The sequence below is a fragment of the Aulonocara sp. 'chitande type north' Nkhata Bay genome, linkage group LG11, assembly GCF_057382095.1.
Source record: "Aulonocara sp. 'chitande type north' Nkhata Bay isolate Kocher_YH1m ecotype deep benthic linkage group LG11, A_spYH_male_GT1.1, whole genome shotgun sequence".
NCBI classification, from domain to species: Eukaryota; Metazoa; Chordata; class Actinopteri; order Cichliformes; family Cichlidae; genus Aulonocara; species Aulonocara sp. 'chitande type north' Nkhata Bay.
In genome coordinates, this window is record NC_141354.1 from 23507388 (window position 1) to 23518241 (window position 10854).

The 10854-nt window shown below is 39.3% G+C and overlaps 1 long non-coding RNA gene across 2 annotated transcripts; it reads left to right on the plus strand.

Annotated features, from left to right (window-relative positions):
* Positions 1–633: 633 nt before the first annotated feature.
* On the plus strand, positions 634–8857 carry LOC147318976 (uncharacterized). 2 transcript variants are annotated; one of them, XR_015131409.1, is made up of 5 exons: positions 634–714; positions 5845–5908; positions 5988–6740; positions 6909–7001; positions 7488–8857. It is a non-coding gene; the product is annotated as an uncharacterized LOC147318976 (long non-coding RNA). The 2 variants fall into 2 exon arrangements; XR_015131408.1 differs by having other exon boundaries at positions 5988–6109.
* The last annotated feature ends 1997 nt before the right edge of the window (positions 8858–10854 follow it).

A 10854-nucleotide genomic window follows, 5' to 3' on the forward strand; every position in this document is an offset into this window, starting at 1 on the left:
TTCCACAAGAAACAAACTTTTACAAAATGCCTCTTAAACTACCTCACTTAGAAACGAAAGCAACTGAATGTTGGTGGATATTAAAGGATTATTCTGCTTAATTATAACTGGGAAATCCTTCTTTTAGGTTAAAATCAAGATTTTACTGAACAACATTGAAATGAGCACTCAGATGGACATACTTTAAAATATAGCCCACACCATTCATCGTATACATTAATGATCCCTTGCAGCTCTCTCATCCAAGTTTCTAGATTTTATATGAAGAGATGAAAGTGTCAGGTATTTCATAACAAAGAATTTTGTTTTTAAATGAGACAATGACATCCAGGCAGCACCTGAGCTACAGCTGTGTATGAATGAAAGACAAATTATACACTCTAAGAAATGAAACATGGGCTTTTTTAAAATTAATTCTTAGTTTTATGTTCAATATACTTAAAATTGTTAATCTTATGGGTGTAATTAATATTTTTAAATTTGATTTAATTAATTCTATACCGTTTTGATGTTAAATAATATTGATATTTCCAATTTATTGAACACATTTAATTAAATCCAAAGAGCCCTTTCCACATCCTTTCTGAGCATGCGCAGAGAATGAAAAAAAAAATCTTCGCGCATACGCATTGACCTTCTTCATCGACGCCACAGTGTGCTTTGGCCACGTGTCTGGAAAGAGGGATTAGTCACGATTCATCCGTTGGAGTTAAGGTAATTTCTTCCTATTTTTAATAGAATATAATTTAACTAGTACTTTGTGATAATATATGGCGTATATTTTTCCGGTAAATATGTGGGCAGTATGTGTTCTGTAGGTTGTAGCATTTTGCTAGCATTGGAAACATTCATTTGCATATTGTCCCATCTGCGTTTAAAATTTCATTCGAACTCCGAATAGCACACTTATTTTATTTGTTTTATTGCACTATCAAGTTAGGAGAACGTTAGCCCGAACAAGAATTGGGATACATGTGCAGTGATTGTCGACGAGTCCATACTCTGTTTCACTGGAGAGAACCGCTAGCTGCGTAGTTTGCATATCTTCGCGCATCAAGTCTCAAAGAGACCTCTGAAGGTGACCCCTGCTTGCCCCCAAAAATAAAATCAAGTATACTGGGTGGTTATTGCTCCGTTTGTTTGCTACGGTGTCAAAGATATTGCACTTTTATTTAATAGGTCATTGAGAGTTGAAGAGCCCCCCCCCCAAGCAAAACGACAACGGCCAAAAATAGGCCAAAACATGCCACAAAATGCCATGCTTGGTTAGTGCTTGTTTGCCGGTAAAATTAACATTTGTGCTGCTACGGTTAACCGGTTATTAATGTTTTATTTTTCCGCGATGACGTCACGGGCGTCGAGCACGCTCCCCGTGCTTACGGGCGCGAGTGAGCGTCTGGGTGATGTAGAAGAGCAGAGTGAAGCTGACCCCCCACCCACTTGAAACGTAAAGGCAAATAGGCGGAGCGGTTAGTGCTACGTTTGTGCAGATTTGTGCAGGTAAAATTAGCGTTTGTGCTGCTACGGTTTCCGAGATATTAAACTTTATTTTATAGGTCATTCAAAGGTCACCATCCCCCCAGACTGCTCCAAAACGGGCCAAAATGGTCTACTTTTTTAGTGCTACGTTTGTGCTGGTTTGTGCAGGTAAAATTAGCGTTTGTGCTGCTTCTGTTTTAAAGATATTAATGAAAATGTAAAGGTCAACCAGCCCCCCCACATTACCCAAATCCAACAAAAGTGGTATCAAACGTTTGTGCTACATTTGTGCTGGTTTGTGCTGCAAAGATTTTCGTTTGTGCTGCTATCATTTTAAAGATATTAATAACAATTTCTAGAGGTCATCAGAGGTCAACCACCCCCCCCACATTAATTAAATCAAACAAAATGGGTGTCAATCAACTGTGCTACGTTTGTGCTGGTTTGTGCTGCTAAAATTTTCGTTTGTGCTGCTTCTGTTTTAAAGATATTAATGAAAATGTAAAGGTCAAAAGGTCAACCAGCCCCCCCACATTACCCAAATCCAACAAAAGTGGTATCAAACATTTGTGCTACGTTTGTGCTGGTTTGTGCTGCAGAAATTTTTGTTTGTGCCGTTATTATTTTAAAGATATTAACAAAAATTTCTAGAGGTCAACCAGCCCCCCCATATTAATGGAATCAAACAAAATGGATGTCAAACGTTTGTGCTGGTTTGTGCTGCAAAAATGTTTGTTTGTGCTGCTAACATTTTAAAATGTTTAATAAAATAACGTCTTGATGCGTGCTTAATCATCCAGGTAAGTAAATCCCAAAAGGTTGATTCTGTTCATCTGGACATTTTCAGTTGGAGAAACGTTTCGTCACTCATCCAAGTGACTTCTTCAGTCTCAGCTGACTGTAGGTTTCCCCAACCATATAAACAGTACATTTGCATAGTGAAGGAAACTAGCGCCACTGAATGAACAATGTGCCGGGGGGTTAATTCCATGATTGTTAGTATGCAAATTCTTATGACCATTGATCAATGACAACTAATCAAAGCCTATTGATCAATGGCCATGAGTACCATTCACAGAGAGTGGGGAATGGCTACAATCACAGCATTGTAGGATGGCGAAAGATGTACCCTTGGGCCCCCCTTCTCGATCCAGAGATGGTCAGCATCCTGACAGCCCGATGGACGAAGCTGTCTCTCAGTCTGCTGGTTCTGCCCCGGAGGCTCTTCAGTATCCTTCCTGATGGCAGCAAACTGAAGACGCTGTTGAAGGGATGAGTGGAGTCACCTGTAATGGAGACGACCTTCCAGATGAGGCAGGTGCAGTAGATCTCCTGGGGAGGGAGGCAAGAGAGGTCCCCACAATGCTCTCGGCTGCTCTCACTACCCGTTGTCATTTTTTCCTGCAGAACCCAATGCAGGAGTCATACCACACCAGTGATGCAGCTGGTGAGGATACTCTCAACTGTGCCTCTGTAAAAGGTGCTCATAATGGGGGTTGAATCTCTTGTGCTTCTCAGTTTGCAGAGGAAGTAGAGTCACTGTTGGTCTTCTCCACATTCAGGGACAGGTTGTTGTTGCTGTACCACTCTGGCAGATGGTTAACTTCACCCCTGTAGTAGATCTCGTCGTGGGTCAGCAGAGTGAAGAGAAGGGAGCTCAACACACATCCTTGGGTAGCCCCCGTATTCCGTGTTCTTGGGCTGGAGGTGTTGCTGTTGACCCGTACTGTCTGCTGTCTTCCTGTCAAGAAATCTAGCAGCCCGTTATACAGCAAGGTGCTGATCCCCAGCAGATCCAGTTTGTGAATGAGTTGCTGGGGAATGATGGTGTTGAATGCTGAACTGAAGTCTATGAACAGCACTCTGACATATGAGTCTCTAGTGTTCAGATGTGTGAGGGCTGAGTGAGGGGCAGTTGAAATTCCATCATCGGTTGAGCGTTTTGACCGGTATGCGAACTGAAATGGATCCAGGTTGGGGGAAAGCAATAATTTGATTTGATGCATGACTAACCGTTCAAAGCACTTAACTTAATAATGATGGAGGTGAGTTTGACAGGACGGTAGTCCTTAAAGCAGGAGATAGATGACTTCTTGGGTTCAGTAATGATGGTGGAGGGATCTCCACACACTGTCTGGGGATTGTGTCACCACGGTCTGTAGAGTGGGCTTGTAGTCTGTGATGGTTTGTATTCCTTGCCACTGCCTCCAAGTATCTCTGCTGTCGCTGAAGCTTTGCTGTAGCTGATGCCACGTGACAGGTTTGCCCTTGCTGTTCTTAGACTCACCTAATTCCCGGCTCTGAAGGCTTGCATTTTTCAACTTTAGGAGCATTTAAACCTGACCTGTGAGCCATGGTTTCTGATTGGCCCAGACAGTGATAGTCCTGGTCTCTGTGACATCATCGATGCATTTTGGGATGTAGGCAGTGACAGTTTCTGTATATTCCTGAAAGTCTGTGGTGTTGTCGTGTGTGGCGGCCTGTGGTGGAAAAGCAGTGCCTCTGAGGACCCTTCTGGCCACACCTGTACCTGCTTACGAACTGGTTTGGTGACTTTGACCAGGGGCCTGTGGGAACCCATGGCACACCTAGATTTCTGCCTGTACTGACCCTTATGCAAAATAGGTGGAATTAAGACAGTTCCAAAAGCAAACACAACTGATCAGTGCTGAGAGTGGTCCTGTTGCTGAGGTTGGGATGATCCTGTAATCTCTTATGAACGACCTCCAACGCTTCTATGACTGGGATGCAAGTGAAGACAGATGTAACATCTCTCTCTCACTGTACATGTACTGTTTATAAAATTAGGGAAACATAACCTGCACAAACAAAATAATTTGCAGGACAAATGTTTGACATCAATTTTGTTCGATTTGAAGAAGGTAGGGGGGGCAACTTCACTCACGGGTGTTTATAAGGTTGGGGAAACCTGCAGTCAGCTGAGACTGAAGAAGTCACTTGGATGAGTGACGAAACGTTTCTCCAACTGAAAATGTCCAGATGAACAGAATCAACCTTTTGGGATTTACTTACCTGGATGATTAAGCACGCATCAAGACGTTATTTTATTAAACATTTTAAAATGTTAGCAGCACAAACAAACATTTTTGCAGCACAAACCAGCACAAACGTTTGACATCCATTTTGTTTGATTCCATTAATATGGGGGGGCTGGTTGACCTCTAGAAATTTTTGTTAATATCTTTAAAATAATAACGGCACAAACAAAAATTTCTGCAGCACAAACCAGCACAAACGTAGCACAAACGTTTGATACCACTTTTGTTGGATTTGGGTAATGTGGGGGGGCTGGTTGACCTTTTGACCTTTACATTTTCATTAATATCTTTAAAACAGAAGCAGCACAAACGAAAATTTTAGCAGCACAAACCAGCACAAACGTAGCACAGTTGATTGACACCCATTTTGTTTGATTTAATTAATGTGGGGGGGCTGGTTGACCTCTGATGACCTCTAGAAATTGTTATTAATATCTTTAAAATGATAGCAGCACAAACGAAAATCTTTGCAGCACAAACCAGCACAAATGTAGCACAAACGTTTGATACCACTTTTGTTGGATTTGGGTAATGTGGGGGGGCTGGTTGACCTTTACATTTTCATTAATATCTTTAAAACAGAAGCAGCACAAACGCTAATTTTACCTGCACAAACCAGCACAAACGTAGCACTAAAAAAGTAGACCATTTTGGCCCGTTTTGGAGCAGTCTGGGGGGATGGTGACCTTTTGAATGACCTATAAAATAAAGTTTAATATCTCGGAAACCGTAGCAGCACAAACGCTAATTTTACCTGCACAAATCAGCACAAACGTAGCACTAACCGCTCCGCCTATTTGCCTTTACGTTTCAAGTGGGTGGGGGGTCAGCTTCACTCTGCTATGTAGAAGTCGTAGGAAATGCTCGCTCGCACCCGAGCATTTTGTGGCATGTTTTGACCTATTTTGGGCCATTTTCGTGTTGCTTTGGGGGGGGGGGGACTCTGAATGACCTATTAAATAAAAGTGTAATATCTTTGACACCTAGCGATACAAACGATGATTTTACCAGCACAAACCGATACAAACGGAGCGCTAGCCACCCAGTATACTTGATTTTATTTTTGGGGGCAAGTGGGTCACGTTCACAGACTGGGCTGCTCCGGTATATAATGGTAAACGTGCTCACAGGAACAGATTTATGAAATGAGTAATAGAAATTTTGGAGCATTTGAAATTTAACTTGTATTATTAATACATTTTAAAAGAAACAGGGTTGTTCTTAAGTTTAGACCATCTCTGTGCTACCCCTTTGCATGTGTCTCACTGTACACGATTAATTTTTTCTGTTTTTCTTTTTCTCTCAGGTTGCTGGTTGTGGAATTTGGAGCTGCGGAGATTTGAGCTGTGCTCCAAAAGTGCATGTTGAAGGTACCTAATGCTTTCATATTATTTACTTTTTCCTTAATACGCAATTTTACATTTTGAATTCTCTTATTTGGTCTTTTAGGTTATCACCACAGTTCCACTGCTGTCCACATTCATGAGCAGTCTTGACCAGTACTCTGACCAGTTGATGAAGATTCTACGAAAAAAAGGAGGGGAAACACAGCGTTGTCTGCAATTTCACAGGTATTCTGTCTTGTTATAATGTTCTGTAACTAATAGATTAGTTGCAGGTTGATCTCAGGTCTGGTTATTAACCTGTATTTTTAACTTTCTTGGGTCATTTCATGCTTGTTCTCTCCTGCGTTATACTTTTCATCTCGCTTTTGGCTTATATTCTGGACTTGGTCCTGACACAAAGCAGAACTAAGTAACTCATGCCCCTAGAGGCCATAAGTGCCGCTGCTGGCATTGTAGCTTTTTTCTTTTCTTTTTTTTTTTTTTGTTACTCATTAATTGTCCAAAGGAATAATTAGCTACACTGAGAAAAGACAAAGGCAGACAACATTTCACATTTCGCCACAACTCAGTGACACAGTAGATTATTTTTTTTCACTCAAACTTGGTATAAATACTGCAAATGTGGTGGTAGCCCGCATACCTCATATTAACGTGACAGTGTGTAGTTTTTTGTCATTAATTTTTGGAAATCTCTATCAAAATGTTTTTGATTCCTTTGAACAGTACTCCTATGCAACAACACTTATCTTCCTTCTTTCGGGTGGTACACCACGCTAAAGCTGCATTTTCCACGACCCAATGTATCGCAATCAGTGTAATTGGACTCATAACTTATAATCTTTATGGGAATGAATTGGTAAGCTTCTTATTCTCTAACACAAAAAACTACTTGCTTGCAAAAAGCATGTTTAAAATTACTTAAACAATTATGAATTGGTTAAACAACAATAAAAATTGACTTAAGTTCTGTGGGGGTCTCTAAAAACTTCAAAAAAGTAATTGCGCTGCATGTGTTGTTGTTTAGAGTTCCCGAATCGAAGTGAAGCGTGAATGCATCCTTAAAGCTGTGATTATATACCTGAATGAGAACCCTGAAAATCTCATCAAAGAGTACATGGTAAGTTTATTTTTAAAGGGATATTCCACCCCTCAGTAAAATTTTGACTGTCATAATTCCCAGAGTTTTGTAAGTTGAAAAATGTATTTTCTAAACAAGCCCAGGCATTCTCCTGTTCTGGCAGCAATCAGTTTTCTTTAAATTAGCTTACAACAATAAAGTGCATGGGAAATACTAGGATTTTGTTTCCATTCACTTACATTGTTTTATGCGAAACTAAAGAAAATGACCCTGGTCAGCAGAATATTGATAATATTATTAATGCATACTCCTTCTGCCCTCTGTCCATGTTTCATGTATCTTCTTCTTGGTCTTTATTTGGTGATAGTCTTAAATCCACATTTTTCTTTGGTCTGTTCTCCTCAATCTCATTCAGGGATATGTGTAATTAAGATAGTGTGGACCATTTTAACTAAAATGGAGTGAATAGATAGATGATGCAAGGACCAAAATACAACGGATTTAAAATATTTCTGTCCTTTTCAGGATTTCAACGTGATGGAAGCTGAAGAGCTTGAGAGGATGGATTTGGCGTGTTTATAAAATAATCCATGAAGGAGCACAGCCTGATTACTCCCTTGAAGATGTTGGCATCATTATCGAGAGATGCACAGTCTTGCAGGATCTTCACGATGTGGCGAGCGGGTGTGCACTTTTGTTTGGGCTAATTTACTGCCTCAATCTGAGTTACCCAAAGCCACTTCGCTACACATTTGAGTTCTTCCAGAAGGTGCTCATGGGGCTGGAAGACAAAAAAACTGTCTAACAAAATACAAGTGCTGAAGAACAAACTCTGCCAAAAGGAGACGCAATGACTCTTCTAGATTGAAATGTCTCCCAAAATAAGTGCTCTGTTTTACTGTTTAAAAGTTTATAAATATATTTATGTTGATCCTTGTTTGTAAATATTTTGTCATAGTTTTTAATATTTAGGAGATTTACTCTTTTGATTGTGGAAAAGAAAACATAATTCAGAAACTGAGTTTTTGGAACTGAGGACAAAATTACGCAGATGGATATATTTTCTTGTTTCACAACATTTTCTTCAGTTTGAGTTGCTGTGGTAATTCTGCAGACTGTAGCCATTACAGACCTACAACTGTAGATCCTGAAATCATCCTACTCCTCACTACACTGTCACTTAGTTGAAACTGGAAAGTTGTTTCAGATGTTTACATTTTATTTTACACACTTCATTTAATGTTGCATTATGCAGTGTTGTTTCCCTGTTTAAGCTTTGCCTCATTGAAGGCTTTTGTTCAAGTTGTTAAAGCAACACTATTTATTTATTTATTTTTTTGTATTTACACTTCATATTAGTTCTCGTGTACCAGGTTTCCATTGTAGGTCAAGGATCTTGAGTGTTATAAATGTTAAAGTGTATGTGCAAACAAATGTGAAAAGGTTCTAAGGTTTTCACCTGTACTCAAGTTAAGTGCTGGATTTTTGGTCTTAGCATTTAATTAAGAATATTTTGAGATTTGCTATATGCATTTTTTTATTGTCAAATTTATTATATAATAGAAAACTTATAATTCTGAATCCGATTTTTGGAACTGGGGACTAAATCGTTTTTACCTTTTTGTGTCACTTAACTATTTTCTGTACTGTAATTGCATTATACAGTGATTTTTAAGTTGCTGTGGTAAATCTGCAGATCTGACTATAATCACAGTTGTATTGAATTTGACATCTTACGGCACACTACAATGTCACTTTGTTGAAACTCGGAAAGTTGTTTCCAATGTTTAAATTTTGGTCATGCACTTTAAGCATTTAATATTGCCTTATGCAGTGTTGTTCCCTGTAGAAGCTTTGCCTTGTCAAGGCTCACCGTAAATAAAGTTGTTGATGCAGCACCCTTTTTTTGCATTTACACTTTATGTAAGCTTTAGTGTAAGAGTTTTCTATTGAAGTGCAAGGATCTTGAATGTTATAAATGGTAACTCGTGAGCAAGTGTAAAAAGGTTTTTGAGTTGTCACCTGTACTCTGTAGTTAAGTGTTAGACCTTTGCTGAAGACCTCTGAAAGGTCCAAACACCTAATTACAATGTATAGATGACAACTCAGGAACCTTTCTAGACTTGTTTTGTTGATACCTAAACATTTAGCATATAGATGAAACCATTAATTAAATCATAATTAATCAAATTAATTAGGTCCAAAACGCAATCTAAATGGTGCCATTAAATTCAAATTAATATTGTCAATTGAACCTAAAGCAATACAGTTAATAAAATGAACAAAGTGTTTAAATTCTAATTAATGGTGTTAAATAGTAACAATGAAAGGAAAGCTGTTGCTTTTATAGAACAATTTCACTTCTGATATACATCACTATTGAAATTGCAGATAACAACCATATTGATTTATGTTTAATTGACCAGGTTTTGTGGAAAAGATTGCCTTAACTTTGTCAATTAAATCCAACGTTTTATTTCTTAGAGTGTACGGCGCTTTCTCCTGCTAAGGTTGAGAAGTGTAATCCACGTGCATTTTGCTTTATCATCCCTTTTATCTTTAAGTGCATAAACCCCATGATTAGAATTCGCTAGTGTACTTCTACCACATCTTACAGACTGACTCCAATAATCAACATTGACTGTGTATGGTGTACAAATTATGCACACATTCAGTTTTTATGTGTAATTTGGATGTGGATGTTGTTTGGATGTGCTCATTTACTGTTTTTTTCCCTCTAAATGACGTGGTATAGATAATCTAAGTAAACTGCTGGTTTGTGCGCAGCCTGTCCAATCATATGTTTGTGTCTTTTTCCAGTGTCGCTGTTTTCCCAGTTTTAGCAGCAGACTTTATCATGGTTTCACAGTCAATATGAAATGGAATAATATAAAACTACTGCAGTAACAACCAGGTTGTAATAAAATGAATTACTCCTTGAACCCATTGCACTCTAATGACAAAATACACTTAATCTTTCCTTACATCAGCATCTAAACACAAACACGAGCACACACACAGACACACACACACACCCATACACACTTAGCCCTCCGACCTTTGCCTTTCTCCCTAATTCCCAGCCCATGGTAATCCTAGCCCCGGGCATACCCTTAAGTGCTCACTGAAGCTATTCCTGCTAGCTTCCTTAAGCATTAAGAAGAGAAAACGGGCCCTGACCCAAGGTTTACCATCATCCACCCACACTCTCTCTCACACACAGTCTATCTTGTACCCCTGAGCACCAGGTCTCTTCCCACAGCAGAAATAGAGATAAAGAGATTCCTTCATTTCTGTGCTTCCTATAGCAGTAATTGTTCAGTGAGTTTGAGGAAGCTTGGTAGGGCTAAAGAAAGCAAAAAAAAAAAAAAGCAAGAAATTCAGCAGGCATTCTCAAGGTCGCTCCACAATGTGTGTAAAAGGGAGACAGAGGAGGAAAAATGCTTGGATGAGCTCAAGGCCATCCGTGTATTACATCCTTCCTTGGGGAACTAATCACTATTGGCCTTTAGGTTTCACCTTTAACCCCTGTGACCACCAAGTGGGCCACGTAGTAAATCCTATAAGGTATCCACACTCACAATGTTTATCGCTCCCCTTAGAGACCACCTGGCCTATCTATCCCAGTGAGTGCATTTGATTTGCATGGATATTCTCGGCTTTGAGCAGTAACCTGATTATCTTAAATGCCACGTTACGAGAAACCTGCACTGCTAAGGTGGAATGAGCGGTGAAGACAAAGATAGTTAGCGTGTTTTTAACACAAATTTCTAGACTGTGGTTTTGTCTATATTGGACTGGATTTAGACAAAAACCTCAGACACAAAGAATACACTGTAGCAGCTCTGTTTGTAGGAAAGGAAGGATCATTAATCAAGGTAATATGTGCTTC